Source organism: Oxyura jamaicensis, chromosome 5 (assembly GCF_011077185.1).
Source record: "Oxyura jamaicensis isolate SHBP4307 breed ruddy duck chromosome 5, BPBGC_Ojam_1.0, whole genome shotgun sequence".
In the NCBI taxonomy this organism is placed as follows: domain Eukaryota; kingdom Metazoa; phylum Chordata; class Aves; order Anseriformes; family Anatidae; genus Oxyura; species Oxyura jamaicensis.
Window position 1 is genome coordinate 51536073 of NC_048897.1, and position 8042 is coordinate 51544114.

Here is an 8042-nt window from a genome sequence, read left to right on the forward strand (position 1 = left end):
TGGGGGGGAGCTTCTGGGGGTGTGAGGGGGTGGGAAGGGGTTGGGGATGAGCTCCTGAGGGGGTGGGGGGTGGAGGGGGTGAGCTTTTGGGGGGGCTGAGGAGGTGGGAAGGGGTCTGGGGGTGAGCTGCTGGGGGGGGTTGGGGGGTAGGGAAGGTGGGGGGAGAGGTTCTGGGGAGACTGAGGGGGTGGGAAGGGGTCGGGGATGAGCTACTGCGGGGGCTGGGGATGTGGGTAGGGGTTGGGGATGAGCCCCTGGGGGGGTCTCAGGGCAGGGGCCAGGGGCTGAGCCCCCGGGGGGTCACAGACTGGACACCTGGGGTGATCAGGGCTGTGCCCCTGGTGCAGGGATAAGTAACGGGGTTGGGGCTGAGTCCCTAGAGGGGACTACGGGGTAGAGGGCTGGTGTCAGGCCCAGATGCTGCACTGAGGTAGGGAGGGCAGGGAAATGGGCAGAGATTCCCCTGAGGCCGTTCACTGCAGGGCTCTGTCTGCTGCCCATCGCTCCTGCCTGCCCCCCACTGCTCCTACAGCCCCCCACTGCTCCTACAGCCCCCCACATGCCTGCCCTGGCATGGGACCACCGCTGAACCCCCCGTGCAGGGTCCCAGCCCCTCCGTGCCCGCGGCAGAGCCCGGCCGTGGCAGGAGCAAGCTTTGGGCGAAGCCCCCAGCGCCTCTTGCAGGAAGAGCAGCGGCCCCTCCAGCGTACCGCAGCTCGCAGGATACATGTGATGATGAATAAGCACGAAACCACGGCCGTCTGCTTTCGGGCCCCTTTTTTGCTGCTCTAGTTGAGTGTGCGAGAAGCACAGGAAAGTATCAAGATGACAGGAGGGGTGGGAAAGGCGCTCGGTGCCCGGCCCAGACAGCCGAGCTGGCACGTTGTAGCGGTGGGCTGGATCTCTCGGGCTGCGGGCAGGGTGACATCCAGCCACCTGCGGCACGGAGGGCACCGAGAGTTTGAGCTCGGGAAGAAATGAAGGTAAGCCTCGCCGCCGCTCGGCGTTCTCGCACGTGTGGGCGTTGAAGTGCTGCCCTCGCTAGGGCTAAACGCAAACCCGGCGAGTGTTTCTGCCTGGGGATCTCGGGGGGGGAGAAGAAATTCAGCTTGCGCGGGGACGGCCACCGCCGTGACATGCTCCGGGTGGGCACGCGGAGAAGAAGCACGCTGCCTTCTTCAGTGCCCTGACTGCCAGCGCCTTCTGGGCGAAGAGCATCGCCGTGGGGCCGTACGTGGAGCCTCGTGGCGCTGCGGAGCACGGCACCGACGTTTTGGTGGCAGCCCCCCTGCGCGGAGCCCTCCGCGGTGCCGCAGCCCATGCGTCGCTTTCCGTGGCCGTCCTGCTGGCCCCGCTCCTCGTCCTTGCTCCTGGCAGAACCGTGCTGCTTTGTGCTGGAAGCCCACCCCGGTGAGCTGCAGCCATCCGCAGGAGCTGCCTCGCAAGGTGAAGCCCCTGGGCTTCGCGCGCTGAGCGCGTTACGGGGTGCTGGCACCCGTCACTCCGGGGCCACCCTCGGAAGGGCACGTCACCACGGGGCACACGCTGCTGGGGTGGAAAAGAGGCCAAAGCGTCGCCGCCGGGGAGTTCCTCGCCAGGCTGGGCAACGCCAGAAGGCCAAATTCAGCAGACATTTGTCGCCCGGGGAGAGGAGGAGGAAATTCGACAAAAGTCAGCCCTTTTTTGGAGCGGGTGCCGTCCCCGGCTGCACCGGCACTGGAGGGCTGGCTGGGAACCCTGAGGACGTGGGGATGCTTGTTCATGTCCCCAAAACGCCCAAAGTGGCGGGGCGATGGGGACCGAGATGGCTTTTGGGGACAACCTCCCGGTCCAGCCATGCCCCCATGGCACAGGAGATGGCCACGAGCACGGGCGCTGCCTTCCAGCCTGCTGCGGGGTCAGGGCGGGTGTCCGGTCAGCCGCACAACCTCAGACTCATCTCCCTCCTTTCCCTGCCCCAGGGGAGAAAGCGGCGTGGGCAGCCAGATGCTCCCGCTCCCCGTTTAGCTCTCCTCTTGGCGTGGGTTTTGTGTAAACTGCAGCTATTCGGGGGAAAATGATTTTGAGAAAGGCTCGTCACCGCCGATGACGAACCTCCCCCGTTCGTCATGGTTCCGACGTGACCCTCTTCTCGCCGCTCGCATTCCTGGAGGAGAGAGTGGGGAAGGGAAAAAAAAAAAAAAAGGATCAAAACAACCCAAAGCGGAAGAAAAAGCAGCACGCCGCAAAACCCAGAAGACAAATGAGGAGCTGGAAAAACTTGAAGCATCTGGGAGGAATTTCAGGTTTTGTTTCCAAAACTCTCGCTGACCCCGCGCGGCTTTTCCCCGCCGCCCCGGGGGTGCTGAGCGGGTGCCTGCCCCACCGGGTCACTGCCAGGCCCCGGCTTTCCACGGAGGAAGCCCGGCGGAGCCGTGGGTGTCCCCCCACCGGAGATTTCTCACCCTCTTCCAGCTCCTCACTCGCTTTGGAAGTGTTTTTATCGGTATCCGAATAACCTAATTTAGAGCCCGTTAGACGGGGAGGGTTTTGGCAGGCGGCGAGGGACGCGGCTGGCCGGGAGCGGCGGTGTTGGCAGCGCTCGCTGGATGCTCGCATCCTGAGCAAACGAGGCTGGGAGGGTCCTACGGGGAAGAGCCAGCCTCCTGCCTGCCAGGAGCATGAAATCGGAGCGGCGATGCCCCGAAATTTCCCTCCTGGGGCACTTCATGCTGCGGTGATGCACTGAGGGTCTCAGCTGTGCCCGGACATCCTGCTTCCAACCGGCTCGAGCAGCCCAGCTCTGGGCAGTTCCTGTGTCCCTGCTTCTGGAAGAGCGGAGGTGTCCCCTCAAGGGGTCTTTGGGGACCCCAGGTGTCCCCAGAAGTGGCCATGGGGCGCAGGGAACGCAGCCCTGCTCTGAGCCAGCGGTGACCCAGGCGGAGAAGTGCCACTGATTGCTTCCAGCTGTTATTGCTTGGAAAATGTCCCCAGCAGGGTGACGGGGGGCTGCGGGGGGTCGGGGTCAGGATGCGGCCCTGCCCCGCTCTGGGTGGGCAGTGTGGGGGCAGGAGGAGCTGGGGGGAGCGGCACGGACCCCACTGCACAAGCCCAGGAAGGGCAGGGCGAGGGGCGGCTGGCATGGGGTGGTGGGGACAGAGAGGGGAGGGCTGGGGGGGAAATTGGGGTTGGGGATAGGGGGTGGGACAGGGGACAGCAATGGGGGTTGGGAGAGGTGTCAGGGATGGGGTCAGGGACAGGGGACAGCAGTAGGGGTCGGGGACAGGGGTTGGGGACAGCAGTAGGGGTTGGGGACAGGGGTTGGGGACAACAGTAGGGGTTGGGGATGGGGTTGGGGACAGGGGACAGTAATAGGGGTCAGGGATAGCAATGGGGTCGGGGATAGGGGACAGCAATAAGGGTGGGGGATAGGGGATGGGGACAGGGAGAGGGGTTGGGGACAGGGGTTGGGGACAGCAGTAGGGGTTGGATATGGCAATAGGGGTCAGGGATAGGGGTCGGGGATAGGGCTGAGCTTGGTGAGGGGGCAGCGTGCGTGTGCACGTGTGCCTGTGAGCGCGTTCCCGCGTGTCTGCCCGCGTTGTCCCGTGCCGGTGCGAGGCTGCGCCGGGGCCGGGCGGGCACCGGGTGGCAGCAGCGAGCCCCGAGCGGCTCCGGCACCGCCCCGAGCGGCCGCGGGACTCCGCCTTCCCTCCTTCTTTTTTTCTTTTTTTTTTTTTTTCTTTTTCTTTTTATTTTTCTTTTTTTTTTTTTTTCTTTTTCTTTTTCTTTTTCTTTTTTTTCTTTTCCTTTTCATTTTTTTCTTTTCCTTTTTTTCTTTTCCTTTTCCTTTTTTTTATTTTTCTTTTTATTTCTTTTCCTTTTCCTTTTTTCTTTTAATTTCCTTTTCCTTTTTTTTCTTTTTATTTTTTTCCTTTTTTGTTTCCCCTTTTTGTTTTCTTTTTTCCTTTTTTAAAAATTTTCCGTTGCCTTTCTATTTTTCCTTTTTCCTTTTTCCCTTTTTCCTTTTTCCCCTTTTTCCTTGGAGGGAAAAGGGGACCTTTTCCTTTTTTTCCTTCTTCATTTTTTCCATTTTTCCTTTTTTTTCCCCTTTTTCTTTTTTTCTTTTTCTTTTTTTTTTCTTTTCTTTTTTATTTTTTTATTTTCTTTTTTCTTTTTTTTTCTTTTTTCTTTTTTATTTTTTTATTTTCTTTTTATTTTCTTTTTTATTTTTTTCCCTTTTTTTTTCCTTTTTCTTTTTTCCTTCCCTTCCCTTTTTCTTCATCTTTTCTTCATCTTCATCTTTTCTTTGTCCTTTTCTTCATCATCTCCTTTCCCTTTCCCTTTCCCTTTCCCTTTCCCTATTTCACTCTTTATTTCATTTAATTTCATCTCATGTCATTTTCCTTCCCAGGCCATCACCGCCCTGCACATGCCCCAGCTCAGGCCCAGGATGGTGACTCCCTCCCTTCGGCAGAGCAGGACAGCGTCACCTTGTCCCTCTCCAATCCGCTCTGGGGACAGCTTTGTGTCCCCAAAACCAGGACTTTCTTCACCACGTCTCACCTGCCCATGCAACGCAAAGGCTGAGCTGCCCTGGCCATGCCTGGAGCCTGCCTGGAGCCCTGCCAGCACTTCACCCTGCCATAAATTTACCCCTTTCTTTCCTTTTTCCCTCAAATTGTGGCTGCTTCCCACCAGACCCAGAGCGCCGAGCTCAGTCCGGCGGCCAGGAAAGGGTTTTTATTTTGCTTGGAGCCCGCCCGGGCTGCTGCAGGGGGGTGAGGATGCGTCTCCCCAGGAGGTACAGCCACCACTGATCTATTCTGCAGCTGCAGCTCCTCTGGCACGCCGCGGTTTGGGTTACAAGAGCAAAAAAACCCTCTGCTCTTGTCTAAGCCTCGTGTTTCCCCCCTTCGGGGGCCCAGCCTTGGCCGCGGGCGCACCCCAGCTGCCGTGGGGAAGGGACCTCAGTCCCTGGGGATGGGGTTACCCAAAAGCTCCCCCAAATCCCAAGCACAGCACGGCCCGTGCCACCGCGGGGACGTGTCCTGGTGGGCTGGGAATGGGTTGGGAGGAGCGGGCGGCTCCCCAGATGTGCTGCCCATGTGTTTCCTCATTTCGCCGTGAATTTTCGGATAGCCCGAGCGCTCTTGTCCCCAGCTGGCCCCCAAATCCCTTTGGGCGTGAAACGCTCCCGGGGTCCGCAGCAGTCTTCGATTTAAAGAGCAAATCCTAAAAGCCGTGTCTCTGGCCCACCGCTGCGTGCCGGGGGGACACCGGGGGACATCAGGGGACATCAGGGGACAGTTCCCCTGCTCCCAGCTCCGCGGGACGAAGGCTGGCGGCAGAGCCCGAGCCAGGAAAATGTGGCTAAATGAGGCTGTCAGGGGGAAGACAAAGGCAGGAAGCTGCTCTGCTGCACGAAAGGAGGCTTAATTGCGGGGCTTAGTCACCCGGAGCATCTGGGGGTCAGCGCCGGAGTGCCGAGGAGGTGACAAAATGTGTTGGAGAGGGGTTTTGGGGAGCCCTTAGCTCTGGTTGGGCATGGAGCAGGGGTGGCCCCATCTGTGACGGTGCTGCCCAGCAAGCCCCTGGGTCCCAGCTGCGAGGCTGCTGGCAAAAGGAAGGTCCTAAGGACACGTAACTCCTAAGGCAGAGGGAATTCTGCAGGGGACTCTCGATTCAGGGTGTAAATGCCCCACAGCAGTGCCCCAAAGCTGCATCAGCACGGCCTGGAGCCTGTCTGGGGCCAGATCCTGCAGGATGGGGAAAAAATAAGGAGTGTTTCTCTGTGTGAGGGAAATGCAGGAGCCCTGGAAATGCAGGGCATGGCCACACCAGCCACAGCTTTTATCTTTTTTCCTTACCCCACGCTGTCCCCAAGCTGCACATGCTCCCACCCCAGCAAATATTGACCGCAAACCCCCCCCCAGGCTGCCCTGCCTGGTGGCCTGAGCCCCTCTTCCAGGGCTTTGGCTGGAGACTGGACCTAATAAGGCCTGGGGGGGATCCCTGGGGGCTGCAGCAGAGCCATCGCTCAGCACCAGGCGCGGGGGGGCTCAGTGCGCTCATCCGGCAGCTGCTGGAGCGAAGGCAGCCTCACAGCGGCGCTGGGAGAGAGGAAGGAAGGAAGGAAGGAGAGCCCCAGAGATTAAAATAAAAGCAATTTTTTTTTTATTTTTTATTTATTTTATTTTTTACCTTTATGCCTTAAAATACTTTGTAAATCCCAGAGTGATGGCTGTGGGCCGTGGGTGCCTCGGGGAGTTTTTCAGCATCTGCGCCCCCTCCCCGGTCCCCGGGGTGCTGGGCGCGCTGGGCGCCTGCCATCCTGCCTGCCAGAGCAGTGCCTGGCTTGCTTCTCCTCTCCACTCCTTCCTGCCCTCCTGCTCCAGCTGAGTAGCCCAGGGGAGAGAAACCCTCCTTATTTTTTCCCGTAAAAGCCTTATTTTCCTGTAGCACGGCCCCACTGGGTCTCCGAAGCCCCGTCTTCCCCGGACAGCCTCTCCCCCTGTGAGGACGGCCTTGTCCCAAGCCATGTCAGGGCACAGAGAGGGGACGTGCAGCACCAAAGGCTCTGCAGGGACCAGGGATGTCCCCTGACACTGCCTCTGCGCTCACCCAGCCCGTGTGGATTCTCTGGTGTCCCGTAAGGGTTGTGCTCGAGCTCAACTTCTGCTCACCTGTGCTCGCGGCGTCTGCCAGGAGGAGGAATGCTCACCACCATGGTGAGCTGCTGGCCTGGCAGGGTCCTGCTGGCCAAAACCCCCGAAATTTGGGCTCCCTGTCCCAACCCTCGCCCCCAGACTGAGCACCCCCAGCCCCATCCTGCGTGGGCAGCATCTCTGGGGCTGCCAGGAGCGGGGTTTTGCTTCCCAGCTGTCCCAGGAGAGGCGCGTTTCCTGCTCACCTCCGCGTGCCCACGGTCCTCGGAGGGCTGCGGGGCCCCGAGGAAAAGGCTGCCGGGATTTCCTGACTCCATGGCCCCGCTTGATCCAGCTCAGACCACAGTGCCAGGCCTTCCCCAGCCCTTCCCATCCTCTTCCTCACCCCCAGCCTGGTTGAGGGGCAGCCCTGGCTGTTTAGGGAGAGGGACTTGTGGTGTATGTGGTTGCTGGTGGGACCCAGCCCCTTCCTGCAGAGCATCCTCCACCTCCTCCAGCTTCACCACAGCTGTTTCTGTACAAAACACCACCGAGAACAGGCCTGTCTGTTCCTTTTGTTTATGCCCAGGCTAAGGGAAGAGCTAAACCCCAGCCAGAGGCTCTGTTCAGCCACGTGGAAGCAATTACAGGGATCAGTCCCCATGAGCACCTCCCTCCCCAAAACTCAGTGTGGGTGAGAGCAGCCCATCCACATCCTTGTCCTCATCCTATCCCATCCCCATACCATCCCAAACCATCTCCATCCCGATCCTCATCCCCAATCCCACCCCTAGCCCCATCCCCATCCCATCGCATCCCATCCCATCGCATCCCATCCCATCGCATCCCCATCCCATCCCCATCCCCATCGCATCCCCATCCCATCCCCATCCCCATCCCCATCCCATCCCCATCCCATCCCCATCCCCATCCCCATCCCATCCCCATCCCATCCCCATCCCATCCCCATCCCCATCCCCATCCCATCCCCACCCCATCCCCTGGAGCTCCCCTTACCCCAGGGGGTCCCCTTTCACTCAGACCCGGCCGGGGACAGCCGCAGGCAGTGACAGTTCCCCCGGGAGACGCTCATCGTGGGGAGGAACTCGAGCCCCCCACCTCCTCTGCGCCCCCAGGGCCACCTTCCCCTACAGGAGGGATGTCCTGGTCCCCAATTTTCCCCTGGGGCAGAAACCCCAGAGCATGGGGGTGGTGGGGGGATATACGGGGGTGCCGGGGGGGGGGGGACGGGGACAGGGCCGGGGGGCTGCAGTCTCTGGACAGCGCCCGATTTCCCCGGGCGGCCTGCGGGGTGTCAGAGCTCCAGAGGAAAGCCACGCGTTTGGCACGGGGAGCTCCTGGAAGGCGGCGGCTTGCGTCCAGCTGGCCTGGACCCCGCTCGAAGCCCTAATGTTT